Source organism: Phalaenopsis equestris, unplaced genomic scaffold, assembly GCF_001263595.1.
Source record: "Phalaenopsis equestris unplaced genomic scaffold, ASM126359v1 Scaffold231248, whole genome shotgun sequence".
Taxonomy (NCBI): Eukaryota; Viridiplantae; Streptophyta; class Magnoliopsida; order Asparagales; family Orchidaceae; genus Phalaenopsis; species Phalaenopsis equestris.
The window spans coordinates 81665-91754 of NW_018249218.1; the positions used below are offsets into that span (position 1 = coordinate 81665).

Sequence of the window (10090 nt, forward strand, 5' to 3'; positions counted from 1 at the left end):
TGTTAAATTTATTTCTATGTGTCCCTTGGCATTATAAAGATTTAATAAAAATCTCCTAATCCTCACTGCAGTGATGAATGTGTTCCCTCTAATACAACTTGCAAATGCCACCCAAAAAGATCTCCTAAGATGCTTGGCATTATATGTTTCCCTTTATAAGATGCTTGAAATGCCACCCAAAAAGATTTCCTAATATGGATGTATTATTATGGATGTATTTCTTAATATGTATTATTAAGATGCTTGAAATGCCACCCAAAATAATAGTGCATGTTTCGCAAACTCCGTGAGTGGCCATCTCGTCTGGTATTCCCTGCATTTGACAAGCTCCTTCCCGTGAGTGGCCATCACGATTACAGGTAGATTTTATAAGCTTGTTTTTTTGGATACACCTAAAATATTGAAGAAGTTGAGCAAAATTTGATTGCAATGGATAACTTTGATCTTTGAGACTTTGTTTGAAATTTACCTTTGATCATTGAAACTTGGTTCAAAGTCTTTTGCCTTATAAAATTGCTATAGCAGATGGAATGTAGTGGGATGGAAACGATGAGAGAAACATTTATGTTTCCAATTCTTTTACTGTGAGGCCTGAAATATTTTAGGGAAACTTCTGGCATTATGCGACATGTGTATGATATTTATGGGAAAGAAATAGATATCCTATCAAAACAATATATTTGTGGTTCTGAGTTTCATAAACAAAATGTTTCAGAATACAAAGATTTAGCAGATTTTTATGTCATTCGAGAAAAAAAAGGAAGCTTTAAAGATTTCTCAGTTACGGATTACATTGTTACCCAGCTATGCATGCTAGAACATTGATGCCATATTGAGCACAAAACTCTTTTTACATGCTTTCAATTATCATCTACATGTTGGAATTTCCTAACTTGCAGCACATTCCACTTTGTGAATGTGTGCACCTTGCTGAAGAAAATTATATAGCATTTTAATGCATTGGGCAAATTCACATAAAGTGTTCCTGGTAATGATAATTATTGCTTCACCTTGCTGCACAAGTTAAAATTTTTTCAAACTTTTTGAATATGCTCTTCTTTATTTTGTTTATCATAATCGAGTGAAAAGGAAGACAGAGATTTCTCACCTTGTCTTGGTTATTTTAGCTGATTTACGTATCATCATTTTCTACTTTCTTATTGATTTTACTATTGTGTTTCATGGCTTTGTTTTGATATAGTAATAACATGGATAATAAACCTAAAGAGGTTGTTATACTTGCATTGTGGGAAAAAGAAACGTTGAACGGGAAAATAGGCCTACGACATATTTCAATAAAGAATGGTGGCAAAATATTATCAGAAATTTTAAGGAATATTTAGGCAGAGAATATGAAAGGTTGCAAATGAAGAACAAGTGAGACCGACTGTAGAAGGACTAGAAATTTTGGAAAGAATTGAAATGAGGATCTACGAATTTGGGTTGGGATCCAATGAAGTGAACAGTTGATGCACCTGATGAATGGTGGGTTGAAAGACTTGCGGTAAACATTTTTTGTAAACTTTGTTATTTTATAACTTTATAGTTTATTCTTAATTGGGTGTTTATCAATTTTTATGTAGGTGGCACCCGCTGCAAAGAATTTTAAGTTTTCTGAAATTGAGCCTGAATTGGAGGAGAAACTCGACCGCATGTTTGGAGGAGAAACGGCGAACTATGCATGTAGCCCAAGAGATACAGGGTTCGCTAGCAATGTCGTGAATTTGAGAACCTAACCTCTGGAGGTTCAGTTGATTTCATTGACGTCCCCAGCCCAGATCAGAACGAATATGAAACCATTTTCCGTTCCAAATGTCCGAAGGTTGTTGATAAAAGAAAATTTGGTGTTTCTTCCTTCAGAAACGAGCTATCCAAGGTGATTTCTTGTTTCAAGGCAGAATGTCAGACTTCTTTTTCAAGCACTATCGAGGAGACACTTGAAATTCTAAGCGCTACTACCGAAATTTATGCGGGTGAAGATTTATATCTGTTCACAACAAAATTGATAGAGAACCCGTTCTGTAGAGATATCTTTGTGAAGATGTCTGTCACCAGTGACATATATTTGCTGATTTATGATCGCTTGAATATTTGAGATGTTTTATATTTTTCATCATTAGAATATTTCTTTTGCATTATCTTTTTTTCCGTTCTAGAGTTATACTTGTGAACTTTGTTGTATCTTCTTAGTTATATGCAAACGTTTCTTTTTTTATGTCTCAAACTCTCATGTAACTGATAAGTGCTTAGGTGTTACAATTAGGGATACCGATAATCATGGATACAAATAGAAGAAGACAGATAGCAGCGCAAATGGTTTCACGCAGAATAATGCGGAGAAGGATATTTATGACGACAATATGCTTGATGTACGAGTACTACAACCCGTACATTGATCGGTCGTCATGCATGTCATCTTCATATATTGGCAATAAATGGGTTTGAGAGTTGCTTGCGGGGTGCCCAAAAAGATTCAGTAATATGTTTTGAATGAGCTAGGCAGTATTTATCGATCTTCTAGAATTACTCGTAGGAGCTCACGGACTTCATGGATCTTCAAGGACTACTCCATGCAAGGTGCTCGCAATAACACTGTTCATATTTTACCAAATGAGTCCATGTGATGAGCGATGAAGCGATTTCAACACTCCTATAAATTAATAAGCAGGTACTTCTCGATCGGATTGAGCACACTTGTTATTTTTTCCTCTCATCTCATCAGACCCTCAGATTATGAGTTCGAGCAAACACATACTGAGATATAACAGGATGCGTGATCTATGCCCTCCTTCAAGGTATTATCTCGGATGCAATATAGTTATTTTTTTTAGAGTCTGCAATGATATGTCAAACCTAACGTTAACTCAATCAGAATTGCATCGGCACGATTTATGGAACACATATTGACACACGTATCTTAATTAATGATAAGGTTGCATTAATTGAACACCAAAAATTTCATGGTCGTATGTGACTTCAACATGTGTTTCACTTTTGTTATGGCTGGTTGGGAGGGCAACACACATGACAGTCGAGTATTTAAATTTGCGATGCGGGATCCCAATACCAACTTTCCACTTCCACTTGCAGGTGCGCTCGAGATTGACTTCATTGAATGCCTAACTTGAATCTCCATACTAATTATTCAATTTATTAGACAAATATTACTTGGACAAATATTACTTGGTCGATGCATTACTTGGTCGATGCTAGTTATCCATTGGAATGAGGGTATCTAAAGTCATTTCCTGATACAAGATATCACATACCAGACTTCGCCGTGCAAGCAACGTTACACGAGGTAGAAAGGAAATGTTTAATAAACGACATTTATCGTTATGTGGTGTCATTGGACTTTTGATGTGTGGAAAAAAAATGATTGATACTTCCTGATATGCCTCCTTAAAAGTTCTCCAAGCATGTACAAATTGTGTTTGCTACAACGACTCTGCATAATTACATTAGAAGACATTAATCTTGTAGCGATATCGACTTCCATTTGGCGGAAGAGGATGAAAAACATGTGATTGCAGAAACCTTTGAATACCATCTAGGTCAGTCTTTGACAGAAGAGTTGAATGAGGCTTCCACCACCTATGCTGTAGACGGGGAATGCGCGAACGAGATGGCAGAGCTGAGGGAACGAATAACTGATGAGATAGTAGGCGTATTATTAGAGAATTTCAGAATTTATTCGCTGAATATTATTCAAACTTTTTATACTCTAATTTTTTTCAAGTTCAATTTTGTCTATTTCGTTGTTTTTTTTTTATTTAGATTGATGCCTAGGAACTTTTGGTCCCTGTATGCAAATTTTAATTTAGTGGAGTTTTGCAAGTTATTATTTATTCATACAACCAGTTTGATAGTTTGATAAAGTGTTGCATGCCTTAGTGTTGCATGCCTTGTTATTTTAATTAGCTTATTTCACCAAGCACTGTTTTTTATTTCTTGTTTTGAAGGGATCTATGGGCTAAATTCATGATAATTTGTATTGCTTGTGATGTTCTTCCCATTGATTATTGGTGTAGTATTGTTTTGCTTTTTTTTTTCCCTATCCAAGTTTAATAAGGTAAAGCTGCTTGTACTGATGGATGTAGAAGATGTAAGAATTCTCATTCCACTTATTGGAATTAAATGCTGGAGGTAGTTCTAAAAAATTTGGTAAACGTTTCTTACATTTGGTGTTATGGTTATTCCCGGTGACGCATTTTAGGATTGCTTAAATTTTTAAGCAACCACTGTTGCCATCACCAAGGAAATCTGCGTTTTTAAACAAATGCATAGATTTAGGTGCATCGGTTGATGTATAATTTTTAATAGTAAAGGATTACAAGTAAAGAGGAAAGAAGTTTTTATTTGATGTTGTTGAAGGAATTGAAAGCATATTTTTCAAATATGAATTGTTTATTCTCTTGTATTGGGCATTTACATACATAGCACAAAATTTTTATATATTTAAATATCTCACGCCTAAACTTTCATATATAGACACACATCACTCAAATTTTTAATATCACAGAAAAAGTAGCACTATTACAATTCTGACTTAGATGTGATTGTGCTTGAAAATCTTAAACCATACAAAAATCTAAAGAGTTCGTCCATATTTTCATACAAGGGTGTAAGCTCTGCAAAATGGATGTACAATGTTGATTTGATCTCCAATCTGGAGTACATCAGTTTGAACGGTTGTTTTATTGTAAATTCCATTGGAATGAAAAGGTTTATGTGTTTCAATCTTTGGAGGTGCTTAATAGTAAGGGATTACAAGTATTGGAGGGTTAGGTTGGTGGAGCAGGTGCGGCAGCATATGACTGTTTCTTTCCTTGCTTAACTGAACTCTTCCCCATTTCAAAATTATGTGTCGAGGGATGCTTTTCATTTCTACACTATTTTTCTGCATGCTCTCATGTTATCTTGTTGCATCATTGGGCTTTGGTAGGAGCAACACATGATTTTGATAAATTTCATGTTATTAGATGTTCCTCTCAGCTGCTAAAACTTTTGCAGCCTGAACTGGGGTTGTCACTTATGGGGATTTATGTAATGATTCATTCCCTTCAACTGCCACTTATTGTATATTTCAAAAAAATTGAGACATCTTCGATACGAGTTGCAAATTGTTTACTCATCAACCCAGCCCTTTATTCTTTTAATTTTGATATTTATATAGGAATTTGAGAATGGAAGCAGATTGAACATAGAGCTTGATATGTGGTCATATATTATTGAACATAGAGCTTGAGTTATGAATTTGAGATGTTTATTCATGCCCCAATTTATTTTACATGTCTATAAGTAAATGTGTTTTGCCTAGCATTCAGTTTAGTTACTGTAGGTGGTAAATAATTTTGATTCTGTGATAAATTCATGTAGAAAAACCTATGATCATATCAGCTCCAGAGTTCATTCTGAATCAATATGGATGGATCTCATTGAAGCTTTTGAAGGTATTATACTGTGTTATGCACTTCTTAATGACTACGGAATGGAAGGACTTTATGCTTCCATGGAGCCTGTTATGCGATCTTGAATTTAGCTTAGTTTAGATATTCAAAGAGTGCCCCTAAGTTTACACACACGCAATTATATATCAATGATTTTTCTGTGTTTTTCATGTATACACTGGTTTATACTTGGTAGCTTTTTAATTTCTTTTTATTCAAAGCTTTGATTTACATAATTTGCTCATGAAGTCCAGGGAGGTGATTTTAGAGTCTCCCAACTAAGGATTGCAAAGCTAGGGATGTGAGTTTTTGAAGTATCTCTTTTTCCTGGAGTTTGTTTAAAGACCTTTATTCTCCTTGAGTTTGATCCACAAGTTTCAAAAATTATTAATAAGGTAATCCTCTGTTTCCAGTTTGCCAATTTTAAAACTAGTTATTAAATCAATTGAATTTCTTTTAGTGTAGCCAATGTCTTTAAATTTGCACTTGGAAGTATGCTTTACACTGCTATGCAAAGCATCATGTGGTGACGATGATTGTTAAGAACAATTGACATTTTCACATGCTTGAGACATTTTCTCCTCTAATAATGGCCGTGATGTATCAAGGAATGATTGGTGCTCCTCTAGCAACCTGCTTAGCATTTTGTTATTTTTTAAGCTTTATTTTAGGGATCGATCAGAAAAATGCTTCTTTTTGTTATGTGGTGGATTGCAACGGTCTTTTTTCAATCCTGTCCTTTTGTGCTACTTTGGGTTTTTGCACCATATTATTCAGTTCAGGGTGTTACCAAATATGAATGTTTGTTGCTTATTTACTTTTGAAAGATGAGGTGATTTATGGCCAAATACCATCAGATCTTGCATAATTGATATTTCCTATGGTTAAATCTATTCATTACATGTGTTTTTAAGTATCATATTTCCTATGATATTTCCTATGGTTAAATCTATTCATTACATGTGTTTTTAAGTATCATATTTCCTATGATATTTCCTATGGTTAAATCTATTCATTACAGTGCTAGTCTTGTAAGTAGCAATGTTTAAGTGTTATGTATGCAGTTATCCTTAATTTATGCTGATGGGCAAGATGGTATGTATGTAAATATTCCTAAAATTAAGTAGTATGGTGGCATATACTTTGTAAAAATTAAAGTTAAGGTGTTAGATATGTGGATACATAAGAATTAAGTGGTATGTATGTAAATTTTCCTAAAATTTAACGATCTCCTAAGTGGAGGTCATGATTGTCTAGCTCAAAGAATTTCACAAGGCAACAAAAGTTATACATGCTTTGTGCTCTGAGGCTAAGGTGTGTCTCTCTCTGATTTCATTTCATGATGGAGAGAATCTATTTTTGCATATCATTTTTTTAGTTATCAATAACACTTGATATTGTATCAAAATTCAGGATTTGACAATTTTTAAATTGAGGATTATAATATTGCCTTATTGAGGCATGCAAGTTCAATTTTGGCTTGATACAGTTTTGAATTTGCCTTACAAATTGAGCATTGGTTGGATGCAAATTCTCTGAGATGCAATTATATATTTCCAACGTATGGGGAAATTGACTTGAGAGGTATGTATGTAAATCTTCCTTCTTCTACAGGTGACTGGACTACAAAATGGGGAAGATGCGTAGATATTCCATGCTCCAATCTAGCATTTTCATCAAAATCTTGTGCAGGTTCGTTAGCTCTTTTCGTTGATATGAAGAATTATGTTGAAGGAATTAGAAAGCAGTTCTTTGCATAAAGCTGCGAAGCTCCGCTCTTTCTGGGGGCGATTTACCTGCGGCGTCGTCAAAGTTGTTCTAGAAGCATGCGATGGGTTCTTATTGATATACAGGACATTTGATGGGGCATAGCAAAATTCAATCCTCAAATCTACTAGAAATTGAATTTTGGACCTTGTGATGATTGTAAAAATGTCTAGAGACTTTGGGGAGAGTAGAGAGTGATAAAGACACTAAAAATTATTTATGTTTTATGTTTATTTTCTGGTATTTCATGGATGGTTGAAATTTTTTTGATTTTGTAGCGGGCGTTGCATACCTGAGAATTTGAACATGGATCGGCTCCAGAACTTAAAGAAAAACTATCGGTTTCACTTATCCTTAACCTGCAAACAGTTCCAGTTCTTTATTTGATGTGTTCTTATGTCTTACCACAACCTGATATTTGTTTTTTGGAAGATTTACATACATATGTCGGAATTCTATGTATTTACATATCTAACACATATACTTCAATTTTTATATGTATACAACTCTACTTATGCATAGAAAGGTAAATTTCACATTTTAGAAGCAAAATATCATGGTTTAAATGGAAGTAGTAGTTGCAGGTTTGTAGGATGGTCAGATTTAATAGTGAAGTATTATATCTTTTGAATTAATAAATTTTATGGAAGTATATTCGTTGTTTGGAACTTGCATGTCATACTTAACATCGATTATATATAAAACACTTGCACTTTAACATTGATTGTATGTAAAATATCTCTTATCAGATGGCTGGAACAAAAATATATATATATTCTAAAATTACATTAAGTGCAATTTTGTAGATAGAATTTTATTAATAATTAATGATTAATTTATTAATTTCAAATTAATAATAATTAAATGAATTTATATATTGTTATTTAATGATCAATTAATTAATTTATAAATATATGTTTATGTTATTAACTATTTAATAAAAATATAAGTTTTCTTAATTATTAAAATTACTTAATTATTAATTAATATTAATTCATTGCTTAAGAAATAATTTATTTAATATAAAAATCATTTTATATTATGTTTTAAACAGCTTTACTGAATAGGGGCAGATTGTCATTTTTACAGAAACAGCTATTATATAGTTTTTCTCACACAGCTGCAACAAACAGACAACCAGCTTCCCCGCAACAGCTTCTTGGGGCAGCGTAGCTGCAGCTGAAAAGCTACGAAGTTGCAACTGCTGAAAATAGATCCTAAGTCTCATTATTATTAAATGATAACAAAAGTAGATGTGATAAATATTTCATCTGAGAAAATGCTATCCAACTAAATAAACCCCAAACATTTAAAATAAGATAGCATAACTATAATAACAATACATCCATAATAGTGCATTTGACAAGCATGTTATAAAGGGAAATAAAATTTTCCAGATTTAAAACATTTTATAATTAATAAACACCCCAGAACTTAAAATAATTCTTAAAATTGAAATAAAATTCAAAAAATCATGAAATTTGGTCAAAAGGTTTCTCTAGTCTAATCTTATCTTTAATAAAAATTTCAAAGAATTAGAATTTACCTTGGTCAAGTTAGGAATTTTCTTTGAAAAAATCCTATTTTTGCATTAAAAATAATTATATAGATAAATTAAAATTTGAAAAATCACACTTTCTCCTCTGATATCTCAATTGACCCATGATTGAGGTAGGATAAAAGTTCCAATGTCATTTAGATTAAATTTGATGAATTATGAAGTGATAGAGCCTTAGGGGCAATTGTATAATTTTGAAAATTTTGCCTTAATTAATATTTAGGCCTAATTTCAGAAAGGGGAATGGGAAATCTTTGATTCTAATTAACATATTTGGATGTTTGAAACACAAGGGGTTATGGGTTTATTGGTAGAAACCAACCCCACTTGTCCTATTTAAAAATGATAAATTTGAAATTTCCCTAAAATTACATAAGTTTGGGAGTCCAATCAATTAAATGATCCTGGACTTAGGGGTATGATTTTGGGTGTCAATAACTCACTAATTTAATACCCCTATTTGATGAACCAAAAAAACATGAATAATCTCCATCACTTATAAGTCAATTTCATTTGCAATGACTAAGACACTCACCAAAATCTTAAGGGCTTAGTAGTGACTTAAGATAAATCAAGTTTCATTTAAATAAGAATTAGAAAAGTAAACATCATTAAAACATCTTTTAAACACTACAAGCCCAAGTCAAAATTTGGCTAAGTCTCTTAAACTTGCATCTTTAAGGGTCTTCACACACATAATTCTTAAATTGAATTACGAGTGATAATTACCCTATTCTTAGGGATAATTGAGACATCAATGCTCACTGAGCACTAAGGGTATTTACAGGATGAATTATTAAGCAACATAATAAATATATAAAAAAACATGAATCATCATCATTGCTTATAAGTCAATTTCATTTGCAATGACTAAGACACTCACCAAAAATCTTAAGGGCTTAGTAGTCATTTAGGAAAAATCAAATTTCATTTAAATAAGGATTAGAAAAGTAAATATAATTGAAAATTAAAACATCTTTCAAAACACTACAAGCCCAAGTCAAAATTTGGCTAAATCTCTTAAACTTGCCTTTTTAAGGGTCTTCAGTACCTTTTCTAATTTTCTAAGACTAGTCAATAGGAAAGTCCTATGGCTAGACCTAGGCTACTAAAGAAGTTTTCTAGACCTCAACCAAAAGGAAGGTCAACATTAAGAAATATATTAAGTTTAAAAGAACTCGGGATTTTCCACCAGACAGCGAGAGAGTAGCACGGACCTGCTTCTTTCTCTAGATCTGTTGGATACCTCGGAGATTTACTAAACTTAATATGTTTTTCTTGACAAAATCATCCTTAATTAAACTCCTAAGGACCC

At 32.8% G+C, this 10090-nt stretch overlaps 1 long non-coding RNA gene across 2 annotated transcripts; it reads left to right on the forward strand.

Annotated features, from left to right (window-relative positions):
- The first annotated feature begins 279 nt into the window (after window positions 1-279).
- LOC110038117 lies at window positions 280-7616 on the forward strand. Of its 2 annotated transcripts, XR_002295397.1 has the most exons (4): window positions 280-359; window positions 5380-5453; window positions 5700-5845; window positions 7065-7616. It is a non-coding gene; the product is annotated as an uncharacterized LOC110038117 (long non-coding RNA). The 2 variants fall into 2 exon arrangements; XR_002295396.1 differs by lacking the exon at window positions 5380-5453.
- The last annotated feature ends 2474 nt before the right edge of the window (window positions 7617-10090 follow it).